The 12,192-nt window shown below is 38.1% G+C and overlaps 1 protein-coding gene across 3 annotated transcripts in view; it reads left to right on the top strand.

Moving 5' to 3' along the window:
* The window catches only part of ARID4B (AT-rich interaction domain 4B), a 144,411-nt gene that overhangs the window by 47,888 nt on the left and 84,331 nt on the right, over positions 1 to 12,192 (top strand). The gene's annotated exons all lie outside the window — the stretch shown is intronic.

The raw sequence follows: 12,192 nt of genomic DNA, 5'->3' as shown, positions 1-12,192 counted from the left end.
TTAAATTTTATATTATTTCTACTTTGATAAGTTTCTGATGGGCTTTAATTAAGACTATTTTGATTATTGGTAATAGAAACCATCTCAGCTTATCAAAATCAGAAAAGGGAATTTATTTTAAGGATACATAGTATCCAAGAGCAGAAAATCCAGTCAAATTTTAGGAGGGATTGAAGTGAGTTGGGAGTTGGAGAGCTAGCAGGAACTAGCTATTCCCTTAGGCACTCAGAGGACACACAGTCTCTTATGTGTCCCTTTTTCCTCTGTATGTCTGTTTTGTCCTTCTTTATTTCTTACTCTTTCTTTGCGGACCAGTTTTCTCTCTTTTTCTCCCTACACATGTCAGAAAATGGCTACAGGCTATATTATTTTGCTCTACCAACAAGTTGATTAGCATTTCAGCATTAAATTCCTAGGAGAGAGAACTTGGTCTGCCCAGTTTGGACCAGGTGTCTGGCTACCAGTATAATCAATTTGTTGGCAAAATATATTGCCAGAACATATCTCTTTGTTAGGAGAAATTATCTAATAATGATGCTTGTCACGTTACCAGCTTATTCTTTATGAAACTATATGGTCTTTTTTTAGTGTAAAAATTTGGTTATCTGAGGGACACCTGGGTGGCTCAGTCTGTTAAGCATCTGACTTTTGATTTCAGCTTAGGTCATGATCTCAGCTTCGTGGGATTGAGCCCCGAGTCAGGCTCCACGCTTAGCAAAGTCTGCTTCTCTCCTTCTCCCTCTACCCCTCCCCTCATGTGCGCACTCTCCCTCTCTCTCTCAAATAAATAAATCTTTAAACAGTTTGGTTAACTGATAAGTTATAAACTGTTTTAGATTTATCAGCACATGATATAATTTTCTATGTAACAGATCACAACTTTATATTTTACTTATATATAAATACATATTATATGCTTATTATATTATTATTTTTATTATATGCTTATTATATTATTATTTATCAGTCCCACTATACACATGTGAAGCTAGGCTCAGAGAAGTTAAATAATCTGCCTCAAAGGTCACATACCTAGTAAGTCATAGACCTGGAGTTTGAACCAGGTACTCTGATTCCAGAGCTCATGCTTTTGACCTCTCACTGTAAGATGATTCTCATTATAAGGTGTTTTGAAATATAAATATTTAGCTTAAGAGAACTCTCATTTAGCCAGGCTTAATTAATGTCTGACTTCTTTGGTTCAGTAAATGTTTCCTGAATTCCTCCTATATGTAGGTGCAATTCTAGGACCAGGGCATCCAGAGGTGAGTAAGGGGCTATTTCTGCCTGAAGTTGCTCAATCTAGGAGAGAGAACAGACACAATTCATTAAAATACAGTGTGAAATGTTCACCTTTACAGAATGTTTGTATCTGTTTGGGACAAGCAAAGCCAGTATATAGTGTAACAGTGAGTATTGTAATATTGGTTACCAAAGGAGTTAATATTCAGTGATCTGAAATTAGAATGAATTCTAGGGCTTAGAGTGCTTATTACATATTATGTGGGTCAGTTTGTTTTGGTCATTAGACAAGTAATGGACAGGTTTTTGAGCAATCAAAGGTTAGTTTCCTTTTTTTTAATTAGAAAGAGAGCGTGGGGGTGGGGAGAGAATCTTTAAACAGCTCCATGCCCAAGATGGAGCTCGACCTCACGACCCCGCGGTCATGACCTGAGCCAAAATCAAGAGTTGGACGCTTAACTGACTGAGCCACCCAGGTGCCCCAGATTAGTCCTCCCCCCCTTTTTAAAAATATTTTATTTATTTACTTGAGAGAGAGAGCGCACATGAGAGGGGGGAGGGTCAGAGGGAGAAGCAGACTCCCTGCTGAGCAGGGAGCCTGATGCGGACTCGATCCAGGGACTCCAGGATCATGATCTGAGCCGAAGGCAGTCGCTTAACCAACTGAGCCACCCAGGCGCCTGATTAGTTCCCTTTTGATGGCTTCTTTCAAGGTTATATTCTTGAGGCTATAAAACAGGATAAAAGCTTGGTTGGTGGGCCAGACAACCATCAAGTGGGAACAAATTGTTATACCCCTGTTAGTGGTATAAGGGTCAGATGCAGGTTGCCCAGGATCCAGGGCTCAGTCATCTAAAGGAAATATACATAAGTGGAGTACTGTGGGACTGAGAGAGGTGAGTAGTCTTGCTCTTGGGCAATGGAGTAGGAGCAGGGTCTGAGCAGATTGTGGAATGGCACTGTACTGTTAGGTGTCTGAGGTGTTGGTCTCTGGTTTCCCACCTGTTTAAAAGAAAAGGACAAAACCAACATTAGATTGAGCTATATAAATTGCCCATATTTGACCTTTTTGATCTATAAAAATAGCACTTTCATATGGTTTAATCTGATATTTGCTGAGTGCTTGTCAGTCTCCTAAAGAGTCTAAATACACTACCTAATTTTAACTTAAAACTTTCGCAAGCACCCTACAAGATAAATCTCCAGTCTATAGAGAGGAAACCAAAGATTAAAATGGTGGAGGTGACATACTTCAAGATAGAAAGTTACTTAGTGAATAGCAGTCTCTCTAGCTCAAAAGCCAGAGATTCTTCAGATTTGCTAGGGTCTTAATCAGTACATTAAGTTGTACAGCCACTCTGAAATCAGACAACAAATAGGAGATGGTTTTCATCAGGAGAGCTAGTGAACCAAGTACCAAACCCTATATCCATAGGATTTGCTTCCTCCTTGTTTTCTCTGCTTCTGGCCTCTACCATTTATCTCCTTGTCATTCTCTATTTCATCCATCCTCCTTCCACTCCCTCCCTGCTTCTATCTCTCTCTCTGCAGTCATGAAGAAATCAGTACATAAAAGTTGGTGCAGCACAGATAAGACTATGTAATGATTAGCAGTCACTTTATTGAATCACATTTAAGATATGGAAGAACATTCAGGCTCTACTAAGTGAAAAACAAAAGTTTACAATGAAGTGAGAGCAGTTGATCAAACTGTCATCTCTCTCTCTGGTTATTTTGCTAGGGGAAAATATCTGGAATAGTATAATGATAGTCATCTCTGAGAAGACAGACGCATCTGCTAATCTGATTTTTGTCCTTAGTTTTCTACTGTAATTTTTATTGGTAATAAAACAAAAATGTAATATTGTTGTTTTCAGGTCATCTAAAAAAAACTTGATTAATGGGGACTTTCAAGGATTATTATTTTTGGTAATCAAGCAGACTCTTAGAAAATATTCTCTAGATGCATCCTTAGTGACTTATCTTGTGACATTTCAAAATGTTCTACTTATTGCCTTTCAGTTCATGCCAAAGTAGATATTACTAACATGCCCAAATAGACATAAACTGTAACAATGCCAGTTTATGGTTTCTCTTTATAAATTCTGATTTTTTGAATTGGCTGCACCACCAGGCTCCTCTAAATTGCAGATCATTAAAGTTTAAATATTATAAATGAGCATGGTATGTTCTGAGAGTGACGTTATTCTGAAGCAGTTTCATTTAGTTTGAATAAAGTTTTAACCTCACCAGCAAGATACCAAATAAGACTAACCTCTTCTGAGGGCAAAATAAATTGGCTACCTCTGTGTTATATGAGGAAAGTGCCTGTGCTTTTTTTGCTTATAGAATAATGTCTTAAATATACAGTAGGCACTTAATAAATATCCTTCCTATATTTCTCTCTTACTTCTTTGCTGATGATGAATAGTCTAGTTAGAATGTCTATTTTGAGCTTTTAAAATTTCCAGGAATATGCCTCTGTGAATGTGCAGGTATCTCTCTGGCTAGTAGATACGAGTAAATTTCGGTTAGTAGATGTGGGAGTAAAATTTACTTACAAGTAATTTGTGGTTCCATCGTATAAAGTAACTTAAATTTTAGGAAAATATTAGGAAAAAAAGTGGCATCCAGAGAAGATTTTTGTGTTTGTTTGTTTGAGAGAGAGAAAGTTTTGTTTGTTTGTTTGAGAGAGAGCGAGAGCCTCAAGCAGAGTCTGTGCTGAGTGTGGAGCCCAGTGTCGGGCTCCATCTCACAACCCTGAGATCAGGATCTGAGCCAAAACCAGGAGTCGAACGCTTAACTGACTGCGCCACCCAGGCACCCCTGATTATTTTTTAATATGCAAGAACTTAAAAAACATATGCAAGAACTTTTACATCCAGTTAAAAAAAAAAGTAACTCAGGGGCACCTGGGTGGCTCAGTCGTTAAGCGTCTGCCTTCGGCTCAGGTCATGATCCCAGGGTCCTGGGATCGAGCCCCGCATCGGGCTCCCTGCTCGGCGGGAGGCCTGCTTCTCCCTCTCCCACTCCTCCTGCTTGTGTTCCCTCTCTCGCTGTGTCTCTGTCAAATAAATAAATAAAAAAAAATAAAATCTTTAAAAAAAAAAAAAAAAAGTAACTCAAAAAGATGGATAAAGAACACAAATGAGCAACTCAGGAAAAGATATACAGATGCCCAATAAACATATATACTACCTAAAAAAAGTTTACTTTCAAAGAATTTTGAATTTGTAGTACAAATAATTAATATAACCTATATATGTATACATATGTATGTACCTTTATCTTTTTTTTTTTAAGATTTTATGTATTTATTTGACAGAGAGAGACACAGCGAGAGAGGGAACAGAAGCAGGGGGAGTGGGAGAGGGAGAAGCAGGCTTCCCGCTGAGCAGGGAGCCCGATGTGGGGCTCGATCCCAGGACCCTGGGACCATGACCTGAGCCGAAGGCAGACGCTTAACGACTGAGCCACCCAGGCGCCCTGTACCTTTATCTTTATCTTCATATTTCTTGAGAGCAAGCTGCAGACATGATGTCCTGTCACTGCTAAATATTCCACTGTGTAATTCCCAATAAAAAGGCCACTCTTGTACCTATCCTGCCTTCAGCCCTCTAAATCAGGAAGTCAGCATGGGTATAATATTGCCATCCTATCCACAGATCCCTTTTAAATTTTACCAACTCTCCTAAGAATGTCTCTTTTTCCTTTCTGGTCCATGCTTTATCCAGGAATTCATGTTGCATTTGACTGTCCTACTTCTTCAGACTACTTCAATCTAAAACTGTTTCCTAGTTTTCCCTATATTTCATATTCTTTTGAGTTTTAAGGAATACAGGAATAAGGAATTCTGTAGGATAACTTCTTCAACCTGGTTCTAGTTTTTCTCATTGTCAAGTGCCACACAGAAAGTTGCTCTTTTGTTTTCAGTATATTCCATCATTGCACCACTGACAGTTGAGTAATATTCCAGAATTATATTAATACGCTGTTCATCAGACCTCCACTCATCAGTTTAGCATCTGTAGACAACACTATGAATCTATCACCTTTAAGATGGCTGCCAAAAGATGATCCTCTGTTTCCATCATTCCTGATACATTTATGAACATTTTACTGTAAGGAAGAACTTTCCCTTTTCTGCATTTACTTATTTATTCATCATTCATTCACTTGTCAGTATGGATCATGGATGCCAGTTTTAATGAGTGGGTTGTAATTTGTTATTAAGTTTTTAAACTGAGGTACAATTTACTTACAGTGGAATATATACATCTTAAGTCAGTTTTGACATACATAGACATGCCTGTCAAGGATAACCAAATTTATTTTGGTTTCCCCCATTTGGCCAGTAGGAGCCCCTTCAATTGGCTCCTGTGTCTCTCTTTGAAATGTCTCCCATCATTTGTTGAACATTTCCTTACTTTCTGGCTCAAGAGGTTTCAGATTCTTCTTGTAGTTTTCCTGTCCAACTTTGAAGTCAGCCATTTCTCCAAAGATCTTTGGTTTCTTTTAATGTAGGATGGGATTTAGAAATCAAGAGATGGGCCATTGGTATGTTTTTGTTGCTGGCCTATCGGTTGCTATTGCGCCTTCTAGGTGGACAGAGTTAGGAAAATATATGTACATATATATGTGCACACACATACACACAAATATATGTGTGTATATATATATAATATACACACATATCTGTAACTATTCATTTTTCTATATGTGTGTATTATGCAACCATGAATTCATATTTCTTTTTTTTTTTAAGATTTTATTTATTTGAGAGAGAGAGAGCGTGCACAAGCCGGGGGAGGGGCGGAGGGAGAGGGAGGAGCAGACTCCCCACTGAGCAGGGAGCTTGATGTCGGACTCCATCCCAGGACCCTGGGATCATGACCTGAGATGAAGGCAGATGTTTAACCGACTGAGCTACCCAGGCGCCGCCCAGAGACAGCGAATCTTAAGCAGGCTCCCCGTCAGCGCAGAGTCCGATGCAGGACTGGATGGATCTCACGACCCTGAGATCACAGCCTGAGCTGAAACCAAGAGTTGGACACTTAACCGACTGCACCACCCAGGCACCCCACCTTAGACTTCTTTATAGCCTTTTTCCATCCCTCCTTTTACATTTCTCTGGCAGTGAGAAACATGGCCCTACTATCCTCGGTATATTTACTTATTTGATCAGTCAGTTTACTTATTTGGTGAGTGTAACAAATTTAATTATGCTGCTCATTTCCTGTCTCTGCTCAGCTCCCACCATGTCCTTAGCCACAGGGTCAGCCTGTGCTTGCGTGTGACTCCCACAGCCACCTCCTCGTTACCTTGTACACTCAGCGTCTGTCCTGTCCCTCTGTGCCTCCCCAAACTTTACCCCTCACTACCCCATGTCCTTAGTACCACATGAAAAGGAAGAGAGGAAATGGTCCCAGAGAAGATTTTAAAGTTAGATTACACGGTTTTCTTTATTTCTTCAATGTACTTAGTTTTTTTTATGTTCTAAAAAATTGTGCATTTTTGTTTTTAAATGACATACCCTTTGGCGTATAGGTGTATTTTTCATTCATTCATCTGTTAGAATTATCTCTGCTATTGTTTTAATGCCTCTTTGAGATTGTCATATACAAAAGGTCGTTTTCCTAGATTTATTGTTACACTATGTTGTTTAAGTACATTTCTTTACTGATGGTTGTAGCATCAAATCTCTGTTTCTCCTGGCTGCATCGGCACTGCCACAGCCAGTTTGAATGCTTACCCTTCTGAAGAAACTACCTCAATAAAATGGCGTCAGGCATGTTTTACTTTTTAAAAAAAATAGATCTTGAATAACTGAATATTTCCTAGGCAGTGTCAACATTAGTCAGCCATTTGGAAAATTGATTCAACTATTGTCTTTTTGAAGCTTACTTCAAACATTTGGTGTACTGCAGCCCAAGGCACATTAGAAATTACTGTTGATTCCTTTGGGCACTTGTATGTTTCACTGGCATTTTGGCTTCTTAAATGGTTATTATCCACCAATAGCTAATTTAAAAATCGCTTATGCTTTTTAGTGTTCCCATGGAATTCAATGGTTTTTAGGTGCCACTTAGGGCATTTGGTAGATTGACTAGAAAAATAATTGTTTAAGCAATGCTGGATAACTGTGAGGTAGCTGTTGCCTTGACAACTAGAAAACGGTTCTGTTTGCTAAACAAAGGGATGGTAATTTAGTAGTTTAATTTCCTTTTTGGCATGGAGGTGCTGCATAATAACATTTTATTTTAGCCTCTGAATTGGTCTGTATTATTGACCAAAATCAGAGAATCAAAGCAAAAAGAGAAGAGTTTTTTCTGGTTTAAAGACATGTTTATCTAACAGGGTCAGTGTTGGTGCAGGTAATTTAATTAACCAGCTGAATAATTCTTTGTATATCTCTGTTGCACCGAAGGCCAGGAGCCCTAGAATAGGTATATAGTCTTGGTTGTCTTTCTACTATACTAAAGGGTTGTGATGTACTTCATAATGGAGCAACACCACAAACACTTTAACCTCTGTTGCTACTAGAATCAACAGGATTACTTTATTTCTGAATTGAATGAGGGGGGATAATATTTAAACACCTCCTCCCAACCTCCTCCGTATTATACACAATTATACTGGCATCTCTTCTGTTTGTGTGGAATATCTTTTGTATAGGACTTAAAGAATTTTTTTAACTCACATTTTCCCCCCAAATTATTAAGTAATAATAACAGTCTTTATTTAGCACTGTATGCCTAGCCACGTTCCAAGCACTTTACATGTAGCATTTCACGTCTCATCCCTGTGAGATAGTCACTCTTTTATCCTGAAGTAGCGAGGTTCTAGCCCAAGGTCATCTAGCTGCTAAGTGGTAGATTTGAACCTAAGCATCTAATTCAAGAGCCTGTGCTCTTAATTTACTATATTGTACTGACTCTTATTAATATACTCATTCTAAGTACATTAAAGAATACAGGAAAGTATTAATAAGAAAAATAAAAATAACCCATAATCCCAATCACTGCAGATTAGAATACTTTTTTTTCCCCCCTTTAGATTATAATACTCTTTACTGTTCTCATGAAGTGATGTAGTATCTGGGTTTCTTTCAAAATAATCATTGTATAGGAGGGGTGGGTGGGAGTATAGATGAGACAAAATTGCATTGATAATTGTGGGATCCAGATTATGAGTATATGGGGGATTTATTATACAGTCCCATCTTCTTTTGTATATGTTTTGAAGTATACGTTTTATTTTTATTCATTTTTATTTTCTTAGAGCGCATGTACATGGGGGCGGGGCGGGGAGCAGAGGGAGTGGGAGAATCTTTTTTTTTTTTAAAGATTTTATTTATTTGAGAGAGAGAGAGCGAGAGAGAGTGAGAGAGCACAAGCAGAGGGAGAGGGAGAAGCAGGCCTCCGCTGAGGAGGGAGCCTGACGTGGGGCTCCATCCCAGCACTCTGGGATCATGACCTGAGCCAAAGGCAGACTGAGACACCCAGGCCCCCCCCCCCCCCCCCCGCCTCTTAGTATACATTTTAAAAAGCAAAGAATACATGCCACTTGTAACAAAGAAACCTTTTTTTTTTTTTTTTTTTTTAAAGACTGGAAGACTGGGGCGCCTGGGTGGCTCAGTTGCAGTCCACCTCCTGATTTTGGCCCAGGTCATGATCTCAGAGTCTTGAGATTGAGCCCCGCATCAGACTCTGTGCCGAGCATGGAGCCTACTTAAAATCCCTGCGCCTCCCCCCCCCCGCCACCCATGCGCGTGGGCTCTCTCAAAAATAAAAAAGAACAGGAAGACTTACTTTGAATGAAATATTTTTATACCCATACCCCTCCATTCCATTCCCTTTCCCATAGGTTAATCCCTTTTTAAAAGCAGTTATTCCTATCTTTATTATGTATATTTTTACATATGTATAAAATAACATAAATATATCTGATTATTTTTGCATTTCTAGAAAAAGCTTAACTGACAGAACCACCAGGTGCCTCCTTTTTTTCTTTTTAAAATGCTAGAGGCAAAACCTCATTTTAAATGATTGCTCATTGGGGCGCCTGGATAGCTCAGTTGGTTAAGCAAAAGATTCTTGATTTCAGCTCAGGTCGTGATCACAGGGTCATGGGATCGAGTCCTGTGTCAGGCTCCGCTCTCACTTTGAAATCTGCTTGAGATACTCTCTCTCCCTCGGCCCATTTCCCCGTGTGCGCACCGTTCTCTCTCTCTCTCTCAAATAAATAAATAAAATCTTAAAAAAAAAGGGGGGGTGCCAAATCTGAATTTACATCAGTTTAATGACTTGTTTGCCTACCTTGAGTGTTTCATAATAGTAATAGTAATTGTTAATAGCTAAATGCTTGAAGCATCATAATTGAGTGCTTTTTTTTTTTTTAAAGATTTTATTTATTTATTTGACAGAGAGAGACACAGTAAGAGAGGGAACACAAGCAGGGGGAGTGGGAGAGGGAGAAGCAGGCTTCCCGCGGAGCAGGGAGCCCGATGCGGGGCTCCATCCCAGGACCCCGGAATCACGACCTGAGCTGAAGGCAGACGCTTAACGACTGAGCCACCCAGGCGCCCCGAGTGCTTTTTAATACTGACCATGTTTTCCTGATGTGGAAACTGAAGCTTAGAGAGGTTTAGTAGCCTACAAAAACTCATCTAGTTAGTGTAAGGAATAGAGCTGGGGTAAGGACCTTGTCTTTTCTGCCTGTGCTATTAGTCTGCTTTATTACCTTATATTATACTAATGATAGAATGATAATTTATGCTCTGATAAAATTATGTATACAAATCTGACCGTGTAGGTAGGTTATGGATTTCATTTGTTTTTCTGTAGAAATTCTCATTCATATTTTGGTTAGCATAGTTTCACTTCTAGATGATTATGTGTCTCAGTGTCCCATTTTGGCCATCTCTGTAACCCTGCTTTGAGAAACACTTAATAGAGGTATACAGAATTCAAATTCTTATGTTCATCTAATGATGAGAATTCGGGAACAGAAAAGTAACTTACCTAAGATGATGCAAAACAAAACAGTAGAGGCAGAAGTAAGATCAGACCATAGATCTTTGCTTTTCATGTATTGCCTTTAACAGATTAACACTGTTCTAACAATACATTTCAGTTTAGCAGGTGTTTATTAGACTTCGGTTTCCCTTCTCAAGTATTTTTGTAGTAGACATTTTCTTTATGTGTTTTGCTAATTCCTTTTCATGTGTTCTATCTTGAAGGAAGGGAAATATTACCCTTCATAATAATAATTTGCCTCCACAATATTTAAGGTAATTATTACTCTTTTCTGTTAGCATGGATTTTTATGTTGGTAAGCATGGATTTTTATGTTGGTAAGGATGTGAGATAGGCTTGCTTTTGGGAAAAAATCTCATTCAAATTTAAGTTGAATGAATCTGCTCAATAAACATATTGATAGCTTGCTATCATTGGCATGTTGCCAGGGTTTGGTATGAATATTAATGAAAAGAATATGTATATGGGTTTCTGTATATAAGTAGTCTAAATATATTACTATTCTATTCCCTTTTTTGTTCACAATTCTCTATAATAAAAATATCTTAAAAACTTCTCACTTCTTAAACATTTGTTTCTGAGTAGGCATAAATGTGCAACTTTTAGTTTTCTTGTTTTTTTCTACATTTCACAGTTTCTCGTTCCTCATCAGTATTCATTTATTTTAACTATACTATTTGTCTATGAAAATAAAATTTACTGGCTAATAAGGCAGGATGTGTTAATGGGAGAGGTTTGCAAGTTGTGGAGATTAATGTCTGTGGTCATGAAGATAGCCCCACCATTTGCTTTTGTAGCAGTAACACACAATACCAATTGAACCACAAAGTGAATTGATGTCTTCCTGAAATTTTCTTAAAATTTCTGGGTGAAATGCTATGTGTCCATTTCATATACTTGCTATAATAAAGCCACTAGCTTGTCTGGAATTTAACCAAGAATTTGACCAAAGAAAATGGTATTTTAAGAGGGTTAAGGCAAGTAGGTAAAGTAGAAAAATACATTTATTAACTTTAGGTGCAAGAGCAGTACAAAGTTACCAAAGTTGTAGTCAATGATAACAAATTTAAGTAGTAGTAATTCAGAAATTATTGTCTTTCTGTGAGGGTATACTTCTGTTATGGCATAAATGAATTGAAATATGGGCATTTTCCTAGGTAGATTTTTTTTTTTTTTAACTTTTTTTTTTAAAAGTAACTACGTGCAACATGGGACTTGAACTCAAAGCCCCAGGATCAAGAGTCGCATGCTTTACTGGCTGAGCCAGCCAGCCCCCCGCCATGTAGATTTTAAAAACCATATACTTGATATATTTTGTGTTCTTTTTAAAAATACTTTTCATGAGGGCGCCTGGGTGGCTCAGTCGTTGAGCGTCTGCCTTCGGCTCAGGTCGTGATCCTGGGGTCCTGGGATCAAGCCCCGCACTGGGCTCCCTGCTCCGCGGGAAGCCTGCTTCTCCCTCTCCCGCTACCCCTGCTTGTGTTCCCTCTCTAGCTGTCTCTCTCTCTGTCAAATAAATAAATGAAATCTTTAAAAAAAATAAAAATAAAAATAAAAATACTTTTCATGAAATAAATAGAATGTGAAACAAATGGCTATTAAGGAGTTCACCGTGGTATTTTTAGTTGTAGTACCTTTGTTTTGGTTTATGTGCTACCTCCCACCTTTAAAAAAAATTACAATTATTTGATTATAATACTTTTGGTATAGCATTAGAAAATATATCTTTTTTTTTTTTTTTTTTGATCACTCCCAGTGTGTATTATCCACAACTATTGGGATGAATTTATTTTAAGATCCAAATGAAATTTATATTTTCATCATTCACTGCTATATTAACAGCATTTTTCCACCTTATGTTCTATAGAATTTCTGCAAGATGTTAATAGATGTTAATAGAAAAAAGGTTTAT

This window comes from Phoca vitulina, unplaced genomic scaffold (genome assembly GCF_004348235.1).
Source record: "Phoca vitulina isolate PV1807 unplaced genomic scaffold, GSC_HSeal_1.0 scaffold43, whole genome shotgun sequence".
NCBI classification, from domain to species: Eukaryota; Metazoa; Chordata; class Mammalia; order Carnivora; family Phocidae; genus Phoca; species Phoca vitulina.
Note: the sequence above shows the minus strand (reverse complement) of the source record. Positions and strands in the feature narration are given on the sequence as shown.